This window comes from Staurois parvus, unplaced genomic scaffold (genome assembly GCF_062004578.1).
Source record: "Staurois parvus isolate SC_StPar_1 unplaced genomic scaffold, SC_StPar_1.0 ptg000499l, whole genome shotgun sequence".
NCBI classification, from domain to species: domain Eukaryota; kingdom Metazoa; phylum Chordata; class Amphibia; order Anura; family Ranidae; genus Staurois; species Staurois parvus.
In genome coordinates, this window is record NW_028318295.1 from 368166 (window position 1) to 388972 (window position 20807).

The 20807-nt window shown below is 39.4% G+C and overlaps 1 long non-coding RNA gene across 9 annotated transcripts in view; it reads left to right on the forward strand.

The window, feature by feature from the left end:
- LOC149452046 (uncharacterized) overlaps positions 1-20807 on the forward strand; it is a 129005-nt gene that overhangs the window by 71782 nt on the left and 36416 nt on the right. For 8 of the 9 annotated variants that reach the window (XR_016314937.1, XR_016314939.1, XR_016314938.1 and 5 more), the window contains one exon: positions 13025-13220. This is a non-coding gene — a long non-coding RNA (uncharacterized LOC149452046). The remainder of the gene's footprint in view (positions 1-13024; positions 13221-20807) is intronic. The other variant, XR_016314941.1, reaches the window with a different exon arrangement.

The following is a 20807-nucleotide window of genomic DNA, read 5'->3' on the forward strand; positions in this document are numbered from 1 at the left end:
TTAAGATTTTATAGCTGTTGATAATAGTTCGCAAAAGCATTAGCTATTTCTTGTGGGTTTGTGGTTAAGGTATGCGTGGTTGGGTGTTGAACTGAGGATATTTTGGATTTTAGGCGTTGCTGTTTAATCATGTTAGTTAATAGGGAATTGGCTTTGTTGCTCATGGAGTAAAATTTAGTTTTCTTTTTTTGAAGGTTAAGGTCGTATTTATAAAGCAGGAGGGATCTGAGTTTGTTTCTATCTGTGGTGAGGGAAGCAGAGGTTGAGGGGTTTGGGGATCTTTTGTTTAATTCTTCTTTTGTTTTAATTGACATGAGGAGTTCATTAATTTGTTGGTTTCTTTGTTTAGAGATGCAGGAGTTTAGTTGAATAAGAATACCTCTCATGTATGCCTTGTAAGTGGACCATAGCATAGGTACAGAGATATCAGGTGATTCATTCATTTCAAAAAACATTGTGTGCATCCAATATATGTTTTCTGTGGTCTGGATTCTTTAGTAGGGTTGAAATCAATCTCCATATTCGAGGGATCGTAGAATGTTGATTGTGGTCTAGAGTAATAGAAAATGGAGCGTGGTCTGACCATGTTATGGTGCTGATATTGGAGGAGGTAATATGTTGTAGAGTCCACTTTTCTGTGATGAAAAAGTCAATTCTGGAGTAGGAGAGGTGAGTCAGAGAATAGAAGGTGTAGTCTTTTTCCGTACTGTGTTGGCATCGCCATATATATCGTAGAGATCGTTGTTGTGTAGAAAGCAATTAAAGGTATGTTTGGAGGAGCGTTTACTGGAAGAAGAGTCCAGGAGTGGGTTGCCTATGATGTTGAAGTCTCCTCCTAATAGTAGCCTGCCTTGTCTCTCGGTAGAGATGATTGAGATTATTTTGTTGTAGAATTGGAGTTGGTTGGTATTTGGACCATAGATGTTGACCAGGATATATAGGATTTCATTGATCTTGCATATCAGAATATGGTAGTGGCCTTGAGGGTCTGCTACTTCTGAGATATATTGGAATTGGAGGGAGTCTCTTATGGCTGTGATGACGCCATTCTTTTTCTTTGAGTTGGTTGCCATATATATCGATGAGGAGTGGTGTATGTTGAATTTGGGGATTTTGGTGGAGGCAAAGTTGGATTCTTGGAGGAATAGGACATCAGCTTGTAAAGAGCGAGCTTCTTTTTGTAGTAGGGATCTCTTGTAAGGAGAGTTAAGGCCACGCACATTCAAGGATGATATGCTAATCATGTTGCTGGTTGTAGATGGGTTGCATGGAGTAGGAGAGATTATTCGTAAGTTGTGGAAGAAGGTGGGTTTTCCTTTGTCGTAGATGTAAAGCTTCCATAGAGAAGGAGTAATGAACTTGATTTGATCGCTGGTTTGAGGAAAGAGAAGTTGACTTGAGCGACTGGTGGTGTGAGGAGGGTAGGGGGGTAAAAATAACTTGTAAAAAATACAAGTAACATGTGTAGCACATTTTGCTACTGTATAACGGGGGAACGAAAACATACATGTCTCAAGAAAGAAGTCATGTTGACGAAAAACTTGAAGTTTAGAAATGTTTGGATAGGGGCTGTCTGCCAGCCTTTAGTGGTTTTTGAGGTGTTACCCAGTGTGTTGGGTGGTAAATGGTGTTAGGAACTATTGGTTCAGGACCATTCTGCATCCATTTGTTGTGGTCGAGTAGAGGTGGATTGATGGGAGTCCACTGGTAAGAAGTTCCATGTTTTCAGGAGTTCAATGCCTGCTTCTAGGGTTTTGACCGTTGATGTTTAACCATGAGCTTCGTGGGGAAACCCCATTGGTAGCCGATTCCATGGTTCCTCAGTGCTTTTGTTATGGTAATAAGTTTCTTGTGGTTGAGAAGTGTGGCTTTGGATAGGTCTGCAAATAGTTTAATATTCGCCTGAGATGCTGGAATTGAGGTAGGGTTTCTAGCAGCTATCATTATTTTTTCTTTCACGTGGAAGAAGTGAACGCGCGCTAGGATATCTCTAGGTATTGCGGCTGTTAGGAACGACGGTTTTGGTATTCTGTGTGCACGATCTATGGCGAGCTCCACATCTGTTAGAGAAGTGATGAGGTGCTTCATATATTGCTGGATGTAAGGGACTATGTCACCTGTAGTGATTGACTCCGGTATTCCACGGAGATTATTATTGTTGTGCCTGGAGCGGTCTTCTAGGTCTGCCAAATTTAGGTTAATTTGTTCTATGTCAGCTCCGTGGTCTGCGTGTGCGTCTATTAGGTCATTGTGTGCCACAAACATTTCCCTTTTCATTGAGATTTCAGTGATAGGATGGTCAGAAGCAGGAAAGTTTTCAATTAAAGATGGAGTAGAAGTAGTAGTAAGTGCATGAGGATAGGAAGGCGGCAGGTCAGAAACAGATTGTATGTCCAGTCTGGGTCTGGACTTAGCAGGACTGCTAGTAGAAGGAGACAGGGGTGGAGAGGACTCACCTGGGTCTGCTGGGTACAGTGGTGCCTTGAGCCTGGGGTCCGTGGGTTGTGCTGTGTCTCCCTCTGCCTGTGTGAGGAGACTGTCTTGTGAGGAGCCGGCGCCATCTTGGATGCAGGGGCTGAGAGCTGGGAAGAAGCTCGTCAGCTTCCCTGGCTGCCCTGGTGATCTGTGGCGTCAGGGCATGGTCTGGAAGGTGCTAGGATCCTCTATGTCCCCTTATATTGTCGGGGAAAGGTTGCGGTGTCCCTGGGTCCGGTGTGTGCCAGGATTAAGCTGGCGGTGGGACGGAGCTCTCTCTACTGAGCTGTCATCCCGGAGCCGTCAGCGCATGCGCCCCCCCAGTGCTTATTGAATACCATCAAAAGAAAGCTCTTTCTATCCCAAAAAATGATAAAAATTTGATATAGTGTACAAAGTTGCATGACCACATAATCTTTATTCAGTGTACGAAAGCTGAAAATTGGCTTGAGCAGGAAGGGGTTGAAAGTGCCTGGTATTGAATTGGTTAACCAAAAAAGCTGCAAAATAGTCCATGGATAAAAAAAGGTCAGAAAACTATTTTCCAGAATCCATGCGCAGTATATAGACACTTTTACCAGTCCACAGATTATTGTAGAGAAACCAGGCAGGCAAAATCAATTTTTTTTTACAGACATTATTTCTGGGAGACAATAGCCACACATGGTCTGGATTGACAGAACACTGAAATAGTCCAAACATGGGAAAAAAGGAGACATACTTAGCCTGCAACAAACACTATACATTGTACAACTGAAGAGCAGTTTTGTAAAGATTATGTGTAGTCCCTTGTCAGTTCCAGTGCAGCATAATGCACCACAAGCATTGAGGCACAAAGCAGTTATGATCCTGAGGAAAAAAATACCAAATTTGGCAGCTAAGTAAATTAAACCTATTCACCTTGTTAAAAGAGGCACTTAAAAGGTGATATGACAGTGTTATACAAATGTATTGATAGTGACTGCAGTTTTGAGAAATAAACTTTAACTGAAGGTGGTTTAATCTTAAACTGTGTAAGAGCACATCAGCTCTTTAGTGGTATCAGCTTAGAGTGTAGATAACTTTAGAAAACTTTTAGATGAGTTTCTCAGTGAACACATTATACAGATACATGAGAATCCGTAGTGATATATATATATATATATATATATATATATATATATATACACACACACACACATATATATAGGTTAAACTGACTGAACTTTGCAGACTACAGGAGACTACACATGCAGTGCTTTGCAGGCTCCATTGTAAAAAATATAAATGCACACTTTTTGACCTGGAAAACCACATGCATTTATATATATATATATATTTTTTAATAAAAGGTTAACTTTTAAGAGTCCAATTATTGAGTTTACTTTGTCACCTGACCACAGTGCACAGAGTATGCAATGAAGTGTGGGGGATTTGCTTTTTTCCCTGAAGCAAGTGAACCCCTAAATTTGCTGTTCAAGGGAAATAAGTACATGCAAAATTCACCATGAACCCTAAATTCCATTAAGGTCCTTTTGCTTTAACCCTATATATTTTATTGTAAATACTATTGATTGCTGCAATTTTTTTCTGTAAATATTTTTTCTTGCACTATTTATTTTTTTTCTTTAATTTAAACATTTAAAAATTGTTAAAATTAATTCTAAACGCCCTAAATAAAAAATCCTTCTCACTTTGAAGAGTGTTACTCTGTATATTATCATCTGGGCATGGTGGTAAGTGTCATAAATATTTATTAAAGGTCAGAATTTTTACAGCAGATATGGTAAAAGGTGCATGTTTCTATTAAAACATTGTGGCAGCCATTATTTTGTTTGTAAAGTGTTAACTTCAATTTTAACGGATGCCAGCAATAATTACTTTCAATCTGCTGGCACTTAGATTGTTCTCCTGTGAGCTGAAAAATGTCTGGGCAGGGCAAGGCTGAGATTGACATAATCACAAATTTTCTTTGTTGTAACCACATTCAGATGCCTACAGTCCACACAAAAGCAGAAGGTGTCTTCCTTCTTACTCTCTAAGGCAATTGGAGTTGTCAATAGGCTCTTACTATCTTTGATCTTTGATGCATAATTTGTTGACTTCTTGGAAGAGATGTGGAGGTATGCTTCAATATTTCTACATGGATAGGCCCACTCGTTTGGTTATTTTGTGTTCAAAACAATTGCTACCATCCAGGTTATGGCCCCATGTGGGAACACTTCTGACCACTTATCCAGTAAAAACTTTACTGTTTCTAACTGGGAACATGTAATTTCTATATTGGGTAATTGTAGGAGTGATAGTATATGCTCTCCTGTCCACTACTGCTTTGTTTCTGAAAGCCACTGAGTCATTTTCATTGTTGCCACGTAGTGTCAACGTGAATTTCTCAGATCTCTATGTGTCCCACCTTCCAGGCAAAAACATTCATGATTAGAGCTGGTTCCACACTGCTGTCTCAGGACAGGCAGAATAAAAGAGTCTTGGTGTTACACGATTTTACTAGTACCTTACCAAGCTGGACCACTGTGAGGATTCTGGTGACAAATGGAACCACTTCTAAGGGCAAAGTTTCCATGAAGACAATGAAACCTTGCAATCCATGTTGAGGGCTAACATTCATGGAGAGTATGAGTTCTTAATTAGGTGGTACCACAACCTCCATCCCAAAGGGAATTCTAAAGATGCCAGCAGTTTCACAGATGACCACAGGGGCCCAGATCAGGGACTTCCAGTGTTTCCAGAGAACGCATAGCTGCCTGATGTGCAAGGCTCAAAAAATTAAAGGAACACTTTTTAATCAGAGTATAGCATCAAGTCAATTAAACTCCTGGGATATCGATCTGGTCACTTAAGTAGCAGAGGGGGTTGTTAATCAGTTTCAGCTGCTTTGGTGTTAATGAAATTAACAACAGATGCACTAGATGGGCAACAATGAGATGACCCCCAAAACAGGAATGTTTTTACAGGTGTAGGCCACTGACATTTTTTAACCTACTAATCTTTTCTGACTGTTGCATTTGGCTAAGGTCAGTGTCACTACTGGTAGCATGAGGGGATACCTGGATCCCACAGAGGTTGCACAGGCAGTCCAACTCCTCCAGGATGGCACATCAATACGTGCCATTTCCGGAAGGTTTGCTGTGTCTCCCAGCACAGTCTCAAGAGCATGGAGGAGATTACAAGAGACAGTTACTCTAGGGGAGCTGGAAATGGCCATAGAAGGTCTTTAACCCATCAGCAGGACCAGTATCTGCTCCTTAGTGCAAGGAGCAACAGAATGATCACTGCCAGAGCCCTACAAAATTACCTCCAGCAGGCCACTTTTGTGAATGTCTCTGACCAAACAATCAGAAACAGACTTCATGAGGGTGACCTGAGGGCCCGACATCCTTTTGTGGGCCCTGTGCTCACTGCCCGGCACCATAGAGCTCGATTGACATTTGCCTTTGAACACCAGAATTGGCAGGTCCACCACTGGTGCCCTTTGCGTTTCACAGATGAGAGCAGGTTCACCCTGATCACATGTGACAGATGTTAAAGGGTCTGGAGAAGCCATGGAGAATGTTATGCTGTCTGTAACATTGTTCAGCATGACCATTTTACTGGTGAGTCAGTGATGGTATGGGGAGGCATATCCATGGAGGGACACACAGACCTTTACAGGCTAAACAATGGCACCCTGACTGCAATTAGGTATCAGGATGAAATCCTTGGACCCATTGTCAGACCCTACACTGGTGCAGTGGATCCTGGGTTCCTCCTGGTGCACAACAATGCCTCATGTGGCGAGAGTATGCAGGCAGTTCCTGGAGGATAAAGGAATAGATACCATTGAATGGCCCCCATGCTTGCCTGCCCTAAATCCAATAGAACACCTTTGGGATATCATGTTTCGTTCCATCCGATGATGCTAGGTTGCACCTCAGACTGTCCAGGAGCTCAGTGATGCCCTGCTCCAGATCTGGAGGAAATACCCCAGGGCACCATCCGTCGTGTCATTAGGAGCATACCCCGACATTGTCAGGCATGCATACAAGCACATGGGGGCCATACAAACTACTGAGTACCTTTTTGAGTTGCTACAATGAAATTTCAGCAAAATGGACTAGCCTGCTGCATCATTTTTTCACTTTGATTTTTGGAGTGTCTTTGAATTCAGCCCTATGTTGGTTGATAATTTTAATTTCCATCAAATAATGGCGCATCTTTACATTCTGTTACCCAGTGCATATCAGTATAGATATCCAGCATGATATTTTTCCCCATTGAAATCTGAAGTGTTTTCAAAGTGTTCCTTTAATTTTTTTGAGCAGTGTATTTAGATGGGCCCACATTCCTTCAGAATCTCTGCCCTCGGTCCCCGGATGACATACACGCTACTTCAAAGGGAAGCTCATTGGCAGTTGTCAATGAGATGTATGTTGTGCCCAAAATATTATTCTTTGGAAAGTATCACTGAAACACCTGCTCTGGAAGAATAGTGACTTACAGGCACATATTGAAAAGACAATCACTTTACTGTTAAAGCATCTAGGAATAACTGGACAGCTGATCACTTGGATGGTGGTCATTCCATTTTGCCGCTCCATGAAGGAACATTCCCTTTTTGCCCATTGGAGCAGTATTCTTGTCTGCTCTTCAATGCTGATAAATCTGTCTGAAGTTGAGCCATTCTTTCTTTCAGTTTTTGGATGGCCACTTCTCATAGAGACATCTGTTCCATTGCAGGTGTGTCTATTGATTTCCCACCTACAATGGACATGTACCGTATGTTGCTGCCCCTGCCTTAATGTTTCAGCCCCTGATATGTTGTGGCAACTTCTAATTTTTCTTAGAGCTTTAAATTGGTGTTGCCTCTATATTTCTCTAGCAAAGCTCCTTTGACCTTGTAGAACAGCAATCTATCTAAAAATTGTTCCTTTAGCCATCTAACTGCATCAGTTCTACTCCATTTCTGTTTCCTTCCCTGATGTTGTTCATCCCTTGTGATAGCAATAAAGTTAATACAAAATAATAAAAAATATTTAAGGGACATTGTAAGAAAAGTTTTCAATAAAATAAATAATACTAATAAAAAATGTAAAGCAACCCCGTCCCCCTTATGCTCACGAGCAAATGTAAAAGCATACGTGAGTCCTGTACGCATATGTAAACGATGATCGTACAACACATGTGAGGTGTCATTGTGAACATCAGAGTGAGAGCAATAATTTTAGCTCCAGAACTCCTGCGTAACTCTAAACTATAATCTGTAAAGACGTATAAAGGATCGCCCATGGAGATTTTCAGGTTGCACTGCCATACGCAATTTTAAAGTGTGACATGTTAGATATCTATTTCCTTGACATAACATCATCTTTTGTATTTTACTAAAAATTAGGTATTTTGGAGTATTTGTGTGCAATAAGATTAAAGTGTATTTTTTTCAAAAAAATTGTGTTTGAAAATCCACTGTACAAATACCATGTGATACATTAAATTGCAACACCCACCATTTTAATCTCTAGGGCCTCTGCTACAAAAAAAATCTAAAATGTTTGGTGGTTTTAAGTAATTTCCTAGCTAAAAATGTAGATTTTTAAATATACGTCAGAAGTGTTAGAATTAGCCAATGTTAAAGTGGTTAAATATCTTGTCATGGGGATCCTAGTCTACCATTGGAAGGTGTAGCAACTTCCTGTGTACCCCTCTAGATTGTTAATCCCTGTTCTGCCTGCTTAGTGGGTGGGATTTCATTTAGTAAAATCAGGCCCCACAGTTTCTTGACCCAATCACCCAAGTGATTCCTGTCAGGAAATGATTCCTACCAGGAATATGGGGGTCATTATTTCAGGGGTGGTAGGGTGCAAGACTTCACTTGGAGTACTAGTATTGGGTGCTGTTGTTGTGCCATCACATTTTTCTGACATGACCAATCCCATTCATAGATACCAGGTTTAACCACTTCCGTACCGGGCACTTTTACCCCCTTCCTGCCCAGGCCAATTTTCAGTTTTCAGAGCTCTCACACTTTGAATGACAATTGCGTGGTCATACTACACTGTACCCAAACTAATATTTCATCATTTTCTTCACACAACTAGAGCTTTCTTTTTGTGGTATTTAATCACCGCTAGGGTTTTTATTTTTTGCTAAATTAACAAAAAAAGACCAAACATTTTGAAAAAAAAAAATTGAGTACTGCCCGTGATACTTTTTTTATTTGCACTAACAAACAATTTTAAGGACAAGCTTTTGGGGAGTGTCCCCTTCTTCAGGTCAAAGCAGCACTGATCACAAAGGGTTAGAAGAGATGTTTTGGAGTTGGAAGGAAAAAAAAAAAGAAAAAAAAAAAAGGAGAACAGGATAAGACACAGCAAAAGCAAAGTCTGGGGAGGGGGGAGACTACACTCACAGAGGCAGTGATGCCTGAGGTGATAAAACTGTTGGATAATGAGTGAGGGATCCTATGTTCAAATTCAGGCGTTATCTCTTGTGTCAAATAGAATTATCATTCTTAGTTCAAAAGTTTTTCTTTCCTGGATGGATTTGAAATTTCCTTTAAGAATTAAAATATTGAGGTCTGGTTGTGCGAAATGGTGTCCTACAGGTGTGCAGAGCTCATCTTCTTTATGTTCCTTGATGGTATGTCTGTGCAAATTCATCCTTGTTTGTAACTTCTGTCCTGTTTCACCAACATAGGATACTTTGTTACATTTTCTGCACTGGATAAGGTACACAACATTACTGGAGGTGCAGCTGTATGATCCGGAGATATTAAAGACCCCTTTGTGTCTGACACTTTTTGATGGATTGATTTGGTTGCACAGTTTGCAACGTATTTTATTGCAGGGTTTGCTTCCATTATTTGTGACATCATCATCAGAAGGAAGTTTCCTACTGATTAGTTTATTTCTGAGGTTGGGGGGTTGTCTGAAGGCCAGTATTGGTGGTTGCTGGAATATTTCTTTCAGAGTTCCATCCTCTGAAAGTTGTAAATCTTTTTTGTAAAACGTTTTTCTTTGTTTCTGTTATAAAAGTTTGCAAATAAATAATTGTTCTTCATAAATTTAGGCCAAAATGTATTCTACTACATGTCTTTGGTGGAAATAACCCAAATTAGTATTTATTATTTAGTCTGTAGGAAAGTTACAGAGTTCACAAACTATGGTATATACAGTTGTGGCCAAAATTATTCAACCCCCACTGAAATTGAGTGTTTTGGCCAGTTTGACATTGCTTTTGATCATTCAGTCATCTTGCTTACATTTACATTAAAGAGGCACTTGTAGGTCAGACAAATATAACATAACAGTTATAATGAAATAACCACAAATGTCTTTTCTGTGCTCACAGCATTATCAGTTTTATTCAACCCCCAAGTGACATTCAATCTTAGTACTTAGTACAGCATCCTTTTACAGTTATAACAGCTTTTAAACGTGAAGCATAGCTTGACACAAGTGTCTTGCAGCGATCTACGGGTATCTTCGCCCATTCTTCATGGGCAAAGGCCTCCAGTTCAGTCACATTCTTAGGCTTGCGCACTGCAACTGCTTTCTTTAAGTCCCACCAGAGGTTCTCAATCGGATTTAAGTCTGGTGACTGCGATGGCCACTCCAAAATGTTCCAGCCTTTCCTCTGCAACCATGCTCTAGTGGACTTGGAGGTATGCTTGGGATCATTGTCCTGTTGAAAGGTCCAACGTCTCCCAAGCCTCAGGTGTGTGACGGACTGCATCACGTTTCCATCCAATATCTCCTGGTACTGAAGAGAATTCATGGTACCTTGCACACGCTGAAGCTTCCCTGTACCTGCAGAAGCAAAACAGCCCCAAAGCATGATTGACCCTCCACCATGCTTCACAGTAGGCAAGGTGTTCTTTTCATCATAGGCCTTGTTCTTCCTCCTCCAAACATAGCGTTGATCCATGGGCCCAAACAGTTCTAATTTTGTTTCATCAGTCCACAGAACACTATCCCACAACTTTTGTGGTTTGTCCACATGGCTTTTGGCATACTGCAGTCGACTCTTCTTATTCTTTGGAGACAGCAAGGGGGTACGCCTGGGAGTTCTGGCACGGAGGCCTTCATTACGCAGTGTGCGTCTTATTGTCTGGGCTGAAACTTCTGTACCCACATCTGACAAATCTTTTCTCAGTTCCTCAGCAGTCACACGGGGACTTCTCTCCACTCTACGCTTCAGGTAGCGCACAGCAGTCGAAGTCAGCATCTTCTTTCTGCCACGACCAGGTAGCGTTTCAACAGTGCCCTTTGCCTTGAATTTGCGAATGATGCTTCCTAAGGTGTCTCTTGGTATGTTTAACATCTTTGCAATCTTCTTATAGCCATTGCCCTTCCTGTGAAGAGAAATCACCTCTTCTCTTGTCTTCCTGGACCATTCTCTTGCCTTCACCATGTTTGTAACCACACCAGTAAATGTCTAGAAGGAGCTGAGTATCACAGTCATTTTAAAGCTGCCTAATTGGTGCTTATTATGCTTGATTGCTGCTCGGTGACATCCACAGGTGTTTTCAATACCTGATGGAAAGCACCTGTATGAACCTCTGTTCTTCAGAGTGGTAGTCTTTAAGGGGTTGAATAATTGTGGCAATGAAGAAACCACATAAGAACCATTTACTACTGTATTACATAAACAATTGATGTCATTTTAGTTGCATTTGGGTAGTTACAACGTCCTTGTAGGATTTGATTCTGAATACAATTCCAAATGTACACTATAGTCCCTAAACCCCTTTACAGCATTGGGGGTTGAATAATTTTGGCCACAACTGTATCTGAATATTGATCAATCCTGAAGTTCTAACAGCCAATCTAATTTCTTGAGGTCCAAGAATGTCAGAACAGTACAGATATCCCCCAAATGACCCCTTTTTGCAAAGTAGACAGTCCGACGTATTTCATAACAGGCATGGCGAGTTTTTTGAAGTTATAATTTTTTTGTCATAATTTTTCAGAAATGAAGAAATAAAAAAAAATATTTTCACAATTTTTTTTTTACATACTGTCACCAGAGCAGTACAGTGTCATCAAATAACTGGCATGGTGGTGATCAGGGACACTGATTGGTGACAGTACGAAAAAAAAAAAAAACAGTTTTTTTTTTTGATTATTTTTTATTACTTTTTTCTCTTTTTTTAAGTTTTGTTTTTCATATTTCACTATGACCAAAGTAGTATAATGTTACCATAGTAACATTGCACTACTTTGGGGAAGTGATCTATATATATATATATTTTTTAAAACAATTTTCTTATAGCAAATAATTACTTTGCTATAAGCAAGCATTTACCTGAATGAAATCGATTCATTCAGGATTTTTTTTTCTTCTTAACTGTGATTTGCCCACAGCTAATCACATGACACAGCTGGGATGTGATTGGCCCAGCTTGTTCATGTGATTGCTGTGACCATTCACAGCTAGCCACACTTGTATACAGTGGATGGCACGATAGGAAGCCATCCATAGTATACAACTGTCATGTGACCTGCTGTGATTGGTCACAGCAGGTCACATGGTACTGACAATGGGGCCGGTACACAGATTTGTCAGCGGCCGTGTCCAAGGTACACGGCCGGTTACAGATCACGTCATTGTGCGGCTCCACTAGCATGCACACTGCGCATGCCTGAAAGGACGCCATATGGCGTCCACCTGGAGGGACGAGGGTTTTTGCCGGCTGCCATTCGGCCATAGACAGGGAGTAACTGTAACTTTCAGTTTACCAAACAGGTGTAAAAGCAATAATGTGAAACAGTTTCAGGATTACAAAGATAATGCACAAACTGCAAAATAATAAAAAAAACAACAGATTATGAAAGTTACACAAACATATACTTTTCATAGCAATGTCTATGTGGCTCAATCAGGGTAACATGGCTGCCCAGCAGTTATAAGACTTTAAAACAACAGAGAATCTAGCTGAGAATCACTGCTTTAGTAAAAGTGCTCAGATCAGAAAAAATCTACTCTTTATAATAGCATCCGTCTCTGTGAAGTCCAGGGTAGCTCTAGTAACAAAGGTGAACAGCTGGAGGGGTCCAAGGCTCAAGGACAAATGAAAGAAAAAGCAAGAAGACATTCCAAAAGCAGCAGTGGGTTGTGGACCCCTTTATTGACCTAACCAATTGTGTTGGGAGACAGGGAAGCTATCATTGCATTTGGTGCCATATTAATTGTTTCATATTAGGCACCAGCCAGACTAGCTGTCAGTTAAACCATTAGAACCATCTACATTCCTAAAAGGCAATAAATATAAAACATAAAACAATACACCAAGTGAAAGATACAGTACATCAATGTATGTTATATCCACTAAATTTAACAACTCCTCTTCCATTTATGTTAGTATATAAATTATACAACATTTTTCACATATTATAAAAAATAAAAAATTGTCAATTTATTAAAATAAATAACTCTCATACTTTGATTATTATAAGGGATTGTGTTGCTTATAATTACCTGATCCATCAACTTCCTTTATGTAATAATTTCTGCTCAAATTTCCTTTTATGAGATTTCACTTACTATAGGGTCATGGTACTATTTTCTTATGCTCCAGGTGTCCTGAAATTGGTTGCTGACAGAGACTTGCATGACAGACAGCAGAGGCATACTCACAATGCCTCTCGTTATGTAGGGGTCTGCAGGAGGAACCACTGCTACCACTAGAGGAAAAACACCCTGAAGAGTTGAATAACAGCAGAACCTGGAGTTCTGCCAGAGGGCTAAGATCTTACTCACTGCTTCCCTTCAAGGTAAGTATAAACCTTTATATTTTACATTTAATAACTTTTCTACTAAAGACAGAGTTACAGTATTTGTTTTTTTTTCTTTTGCTATACTGTTCTTTTTAAATGTCAGTTTTTCTGTGGTTGGTTGCATACATTGTGGGTGTGCCACTTCACAGACAGATTAATGGCATCCATCAGACATGTTATTTAAAGAATTTTACATTTCTAATGTTTTACTTTACTCATTATTAAAAATTCTGCTCCCTTTCAAACCAGGTTTTTTTTTTTGCTTTGCTCCGCGTTCCTCAGGGCAGTGCCAAGCCTTGCAAAGATTTTAATACATTTTGTAGCAGATTCCTACATTTGTTCTAAAAAAAAATATTTGTTTGTTTTATCCTGTCCTATGCAGACTGAGGGCCCGTTCACACTAGAATGCAGTGTAGGAGAGCTGCAGTCTTGTGTGGCTTCCTGCATCGCATTATGCTCAAAATGCCCTTGTAATCTGCTGCGGGGGTCAGTTCAAAGTTAACGAAACCCCAAACACAGGTTACAAATGCATTGCATTTGCTGCACCGACCTGAACCAGATCGCATGATACAAAAGTACCATGCAATGTGGTTGCTGTGCATTTCAAAAAGTAGTGCATCCACTTCTTTGATGCTGTGTGATTTCAGCCCATTTAAAATTAATAGGGCTGACATTGCACTGCACAGAACTGCATGTGAATTGCACAGGAGCCATACAGAATCCTGTGCGATTCACATGCAGTTCCTAGTATGAATGAGCCCTGTATCTGATTGGGAGGGTCTGGTTCATTAAAATCACCTGGTGTACTCTCAGTGTTCTAATGAGAAAAGCTTAAGGGTCTGCATCCCTTTAGAAGTATTTAACCCTTGGAGAGTATCTCATCAATACTGAGATTCCTATTGCAAGGGATGTCTAAATTTTTACTTGTATCTCAGTGCAGGCATCTGCGAAAATCAGTGAGCCAATCACACAAGCAGTAAATTATATTTTTGGGGGCATTCTGTATACCACTGCCTCCTAGTTGAATTTTTCAGAAAGCTACAGAAGCTGCAGACTGAAAAAGAAATGTAATTTTTAATAGCATTACATTGCAACATGACTTGTGTACCAGTTGTTTTTTTTCTATATATCTTTTTTATTTGCTGTATTTTTTTCCATGAAAGTGGAGTTAGCCTCTGAAGATGGACAGAACTGAATGTTTACATTTGGCACATGAGGTTCAGATTATGCTGGCATCCAGAGTGAAATCAATTAAGAAACAACTTTATCACTGCCTTTTTCTTTTGTGTGTACTGTATGTGTGTATTATAAAATAATGCAAAATCTCCCAGAAAAAGAGGGCCTCAAGGTCTCTAAAGCAGTAGTCCGGGAATCCCCAATCAAACACCTATATGCATATCAAACTGAAGAAATTGGTTATGAGCTCTGGTTGAATCCATAACCAATTTCTTCAGTTTGGTATGCATGTGTGTATTATACAGTATGGAGAGTAAGTAGTAAAGGGTTTTATTTATTTTTTTTATTGTTAAAAACAGGATCCCCTTAAATTGTATCCCAATTTAGGAGGAGCAATTGTGTCCACCAACATTTTACAATTTTTTACAATTTGGCTAGTGTTTGTCAAGGCACTCTACTATTTGGCTTAAAGGATAAGTTAACTTTAAAATAAATAAATAAATGAATGCCCATTTTTTTCAGGCAAACAAATGTGCATTTACTTTTTCTTTTGAGCATGGAAAGCATTGCACTAGCGATCAGTAGATCGCTGGTGCTATGCAGGACTCCGGCAAACCTCTCCGTGTATCTGTGTGCTCATAAACAGATACACTGTGACAGGAAGAATCAATGAACTACCACAGAATTCAACAGCGCTGTGGTAGTTCATTGAGAACTACAAGTCGACAACCGCAAAGGACAGAGCACTGTAAATGAATAATGCGAATGTGTGGATGGAGCTAGTGACAGCTAGTACGGGGAACTTCTCCCAAGACTGCTGTCACAATGAGAGAGGGCAGTGGGCAGAGGCTGCAGCAGTGGGAACATGTTACATGTTCCACTGTAAAAATGGGTGGAACATGTAACATGTTCCCAAATGTGAACTTATCCTTTAAGGGCTAAAATTACTTTTTTTTCTAAAATCCAGCTCACCTATGCACCAATATACCATTAATGTACATCAGATGCAAAAATATACAATCTCTGTTTGATATGGAAAACTTAGCCTTTGGTAATTTTTTTAGAAAGCTTTTTCAATTCCCGGAATGTAGACAGAGGACAGAGGAGCCAGTAGGACTCTGGAAGCGGATTACCAGCTGATCTCATTAGCACACACATCCTTCACTGACCTTGTTAAATACACACCCTTCACCCAACAACTATTTGTTCACAGCATCCCGGCATCTCTCCCCATGTGCATTTGCCTGGCTACCCCAGCGTCTCTACAGATGGACTCAGGTGGCATACTAGACTACCTTAGCCCCCAATGCAGCCCACAGGACACCCCTGATGTAATGCAAGGGCCTGCTTGATTGGATATAGAGTGATTGGATAGATGGTGTGTCCTCCTATTATAAAGTTTTGGTAGATCTAAAGGAGATCATACAGAGATTGTACAATCAGATTGTATAGTGTATGGCTGTCTTTATACACCTAAAAGTAACTAGTTGCATTTTCAGTGTCATTAATTGTTAATGGCTCACCAAACACAGAAACAAACACACATTTTGCCACAAGAAAAAACGGGTGACAAATGCAGCAAAACGTGTAGTAAAAAACTTGCAATACACACCATGCCAAAATGTCCCATGAGCTACTTTGCAATGTGTAGCACAGCCCATTGAAATCAACGGGCCACCCTATGTTTGTCACTGGAAAAATGAGCCAAAAAACATGCACTCCCGCTACTTTTGGTGTGAATGGGACCTGAAAGTGAAATTGGTGCATTTACACAGAACAATGAGGCTCTGTTTACATCGGTGTGTTTACGAACGCATTCACAAACTGCACAGAAAATGCATACTTTGCCATGCGTTTCAGAAACTCGCTGCAAATGTGCATCGTGTTTGTGTTGTCATTACATTTTAAAGGCACCCCAAGTGCGGCAAACACACCAAAAACTGCGGTAACACACCATGCTCCGCTCCAAAAAAAGTTCTGGAGCTTTTCTGGGGTGATTGTTGCGTGTATGGCAGCCCGTTCAAGTGATGTGTTATGTGTGATGAGTAAAAATGCTCCAAAACACCCAAAACAAATGTATGTGGGAATGTGAGTCTTCACTACATGGAAATGTGAATGGGGCCTGTCCCCATCCACTCCCTCCTATGTACTTGTATAAAGATGGCCATGTGCTATGCCATCTGATTGTACAATCTCTATAGATTTTCCTTTAGATTTACCAGACTTTTGGAATAGGAGGACACACCTGAATAATCTATTCAATTGGTATCAAATCAGACAGGCCCTTGTACTCAATAGCTGGTGGGAGGAAGGTAGTATTGTAATGAGGGAGGTGTGATCACACCCTCTTCTGTGATGCAACAAGGAAGTGAAGGCTTCTGGGAGGTGGCCCACAGGACGTGAATGCTGAGATATTATCGACAGGAAATGATGCAATCTGAAAATCAGTTCAAAATCTCACATAAACTGACAAACAAGTAAATGTCCCATGGATGAGGCAAGTGAGAGAAAAACACATAGGAATGGCTGGGCCAGAAATGGCATTGGAAAATGCTTCTATTTATTAGGAAAAGTGAAAGTCTGCTCAAATAGGTGAACTTATCATTTAATGTTTTTTTTTATTTTGAATCATGTAGACAGTACCTTTTGTTTATTTGGTCTTGATTGCAAACATTCACAGACAATTATGTGCTAGGTACTCTTTTAGATTTAGTTGAGATATAACTTCACTTAAGAATGTTTGCTTCCTGAACCATACTCAACCTAGGAATTGCTTGACACGATGGGATGTATTTATAAAAGATTCATTAGGCATAGCCCAGTGAATATTTATTCCAAACATAAGTTTAAATATTTAACAGAATTTATCTATCCTTTTCTGCCAAAATTCTAATTATTATGCAATAGAAGTAGAAGTTATTTTCTCATTTATTTGTAAATCTTGGAAATGTTTAGGCAAATCTTGTTAAATTACCTAAATGTCTTTTAGTTAATTTTCAGACAGCTTCTTCATGGTGCTATGTACAAAAACTATGTACTAAAACTATGTACAAAAAAGCGTATCCTTCAATGAACAAACCAGTCTGGAACACCAAACATGCAGGCAGGTATACACATAGCAAGGGAGCAGTGAATACTCAGCTCTCCTGCTACGCTGATTCCAGCCCACAGGTCCTTCAGCATTGGGTGGGGGTTGCTTTGAGAGAAGCTTCACACATCAGACAGTACTCAAATAGGAATTTGAGCAGTGAGAAATAAGGACTACACTCCTCCTTCTACTGCAAATGCTGCAATGGACACAGCAGGGCATGTTCATTCATTTCTGGAACCTAGAAAGTAAATATTAGTTAATGAAAAATTGTTTTATGGGAATTATTTTCCCTAAACCTCACTTAAAGCTTTACCATGCACCAATAGACTGATTAAGGGCTTAAGAGAGCCTTAGAACCAGTTCAGAAGGTTGCTAGTGACACCTACTTGCCCCAGCAGGTTGGTGGGATGAATTCCCCTCTTCTTGCTAGCGCCACCTTTCTTGGCATCTAAGGTGTCAAAGAGTCAAGTGCCAATCAGCTTTAGTGCACCAGTGCTTTGGCAAAAGGCCATCATTTATGGGGAGAATCCCTTCCCAAAGCACTTCCCAGTGCTAAAAGGCATGCAGAATGGTATGCAAATAGAAAGATGGCTGCATGGTTGCCTCTCCCTTGCTATGGGGATACCAATCCTCATGTTTGGTTTGCTGGGCTGGTTAGCTCAGGGAGAGGGGGGTTTGGGGAATGCCTTTTGTTAAAATTTCTTACATTACCTAAAAAAAAAATGGAAATGGAAATGCTGCACCTGTATTCACTTTAAACCAGTGAACAGTGTGAAAAAATTGATGAATGTTGGGTGAATATCAGAATGAATCTTCATTTACTGAGAGATAAATATAAATTCAATATTAGATTGAATTGAAGTATAGGTATAAAATTATAAAAGATCTGATCAAGCTAGGTGTCAAAAAATACTACTACTACTAATACTACTTTAAAGAAATTATAAAATGTATTACAAAAATATATATTTTAAAACACTATACATACAAGTACAAAAAATTTGGTTTATAGAGAAATCTATACAACTAACTACTGCATAATAATTAGAGGGAAATAGAGGGAATGTCACAGGGAAAGAAAGTGAGTGGAATAAAATTAAACCAATGGGACCACAGGCAGAAATCAGAGGCTGTTGGAAATTTAAACTCTTCCCCATTCTAAAAAAATGCACTAAACTTTTTTTGGTCTGAACATTCAGAATTGTATTTTTACATAATCTGAAATATACTAACTACATAAAGGCTCATTGCTTCATTTTGTGGCAGTTAGGTACCACATGTGTCTCCTGCATTGTTGCTTATAGCCTTTATGGGTTATTTTACTGTATATAGGTCAGCAGGCTCAGAAACAGACTGTCCGGTACAGAATCAGCTTTACATTTCGTATATGAAATAAGAACCACATTTTAATCCTAAAACATAGAAACTCAGCTCTGCAATTTCCAATCATATATCACTTCTAATGTCAACAGTGTAGTTAAATAATCATGGCATCATGAGGATTTGGGACACATTACAGTAGTTGCCATGAAAAATTTCTGTTTAATGAACCCTAGTTCTCCAGCTGGATAACTGGAGATTCAGAATAATAAACAAAGACAAAATTAAGTACTAAAAAAATACATTACATAGGCCTTCATTCCAGGCAACACCATATTAGGCTCAGATGGAACTTTTTCATATTGCATTGATTTGGTTGCAGTGAAATACGTAATGGTTCTTATTGGGCCAATCTCTAAATTACTCCATTTAATTAATACACAAAACATTTTGACTGAGCATGTGGATTAGTTGTACAATAATATGACTTCCCAGTTTCTATAAGTTTAATAAATATATTGTAGAAATGCTAACACTTTCTTTAAATTGCACGCCATAAAAAACGTTGTGCCTTGATGAATTTGGATCTATACACTAACTGTCAGAAGTAGCCCTTATGAAGTAATTTGAGATCTAAAAAGAACAAAAGAAAACATCCCAGAAAGATTGTTTCCAGCATAGCTTCTGCCAGTACACTACCAAAACTGTTCTTGAACACACAGCCATGGGTCCTTCAATCTCGACAAGCTCCAGCACATCTTCAGCCTTAGCAGTTGTATGAGGAGTAGGTTATTTCAGTTCCTAATTATCAAGCAACTCTATAACTTTTTGCAGTGATAGCAGCAGTATCAGACTTTGACAAACACATTCTTGTTATAGGGAAGCAGACTGTAGCAATAAAAAATATAAATGAGATTATGGAGATGCTTGAAGCTGACAATGCTGATATTTTTGATCATGATCCATGTACTGAGAATTTAGATTCCAAAATTTAGATCTTTATAGTATAAAGAACCACATCCAAAATAGCTTTACTTCTCCTTTAAACTTCTTAATCCATGCAATTCTTTAGATGACTAATCCACATATATACACTCCACCTCATTTTGTTCATAAATATGTGCTCCACCTGTGTGCAGAGTGACCACTCACCTTCAATATAGACCTATATTTTCATACAGTTCTATTAGTGCTTATGTACAAATCCTCTCCTTAGTATGCCCCAGTAATAGCACCCATAAAAAGAAAAGTGTTCCATAGTGTAAAATTGCACAACACCCACTTTTATTCCAGTAAAATTGCACTCACATTTATATACAAACACTCACAGGTGGGTGGGAATGCATTAAAATCACTATTGTAAGAACAGAGATCCTCTCACCACTACTTCTAGTCTTGGCCGTGACATGGAAGTGACATCATGTGCCCGATGTGTTGCGCCACTGCTCATGTGATTTCCCTGGGGATGGGATTACATACAGAAAATACATTCAAACCTATGTGTACAGTATAAGGCGTATAAAGACACAATTGTCAAGTATTGAGAACATGTCCCTCAAAACCAGGAAAAGGTTATCCAAAGTAATGAACAGTGTGCAATAAACTGAGTTCCTGATGCATTCAACTTTTAGATCCTGTATACTTGCTATAGGACACATAAAGTGGACCTATACTAAAAAAGTGAAGATTTGATATCTTACAGGGGATATCTTGAAAGGTCTATCGTGGCTAAGCAGTACCCAGAGAAATCTTCATTTTGCCTTGAATTCTTCCTGAAAAATAGCTGCATACTTCTTGACATGAAAAGAGGTGCCTAGGCAAATCTGTTCGTGTAGCCTCACAGCTAAATATTTGAAGTGTGAAATTATCAAAATTATCTAAAGTATATCCAGCTCACTCTTGGCTTTGATGATTACTGGAAACCACATAAAAAGAGGGGCATATACTGTAACACCAGTACCACATCCTTATTTAGGAGGAGAAGAAACAACAGAAAT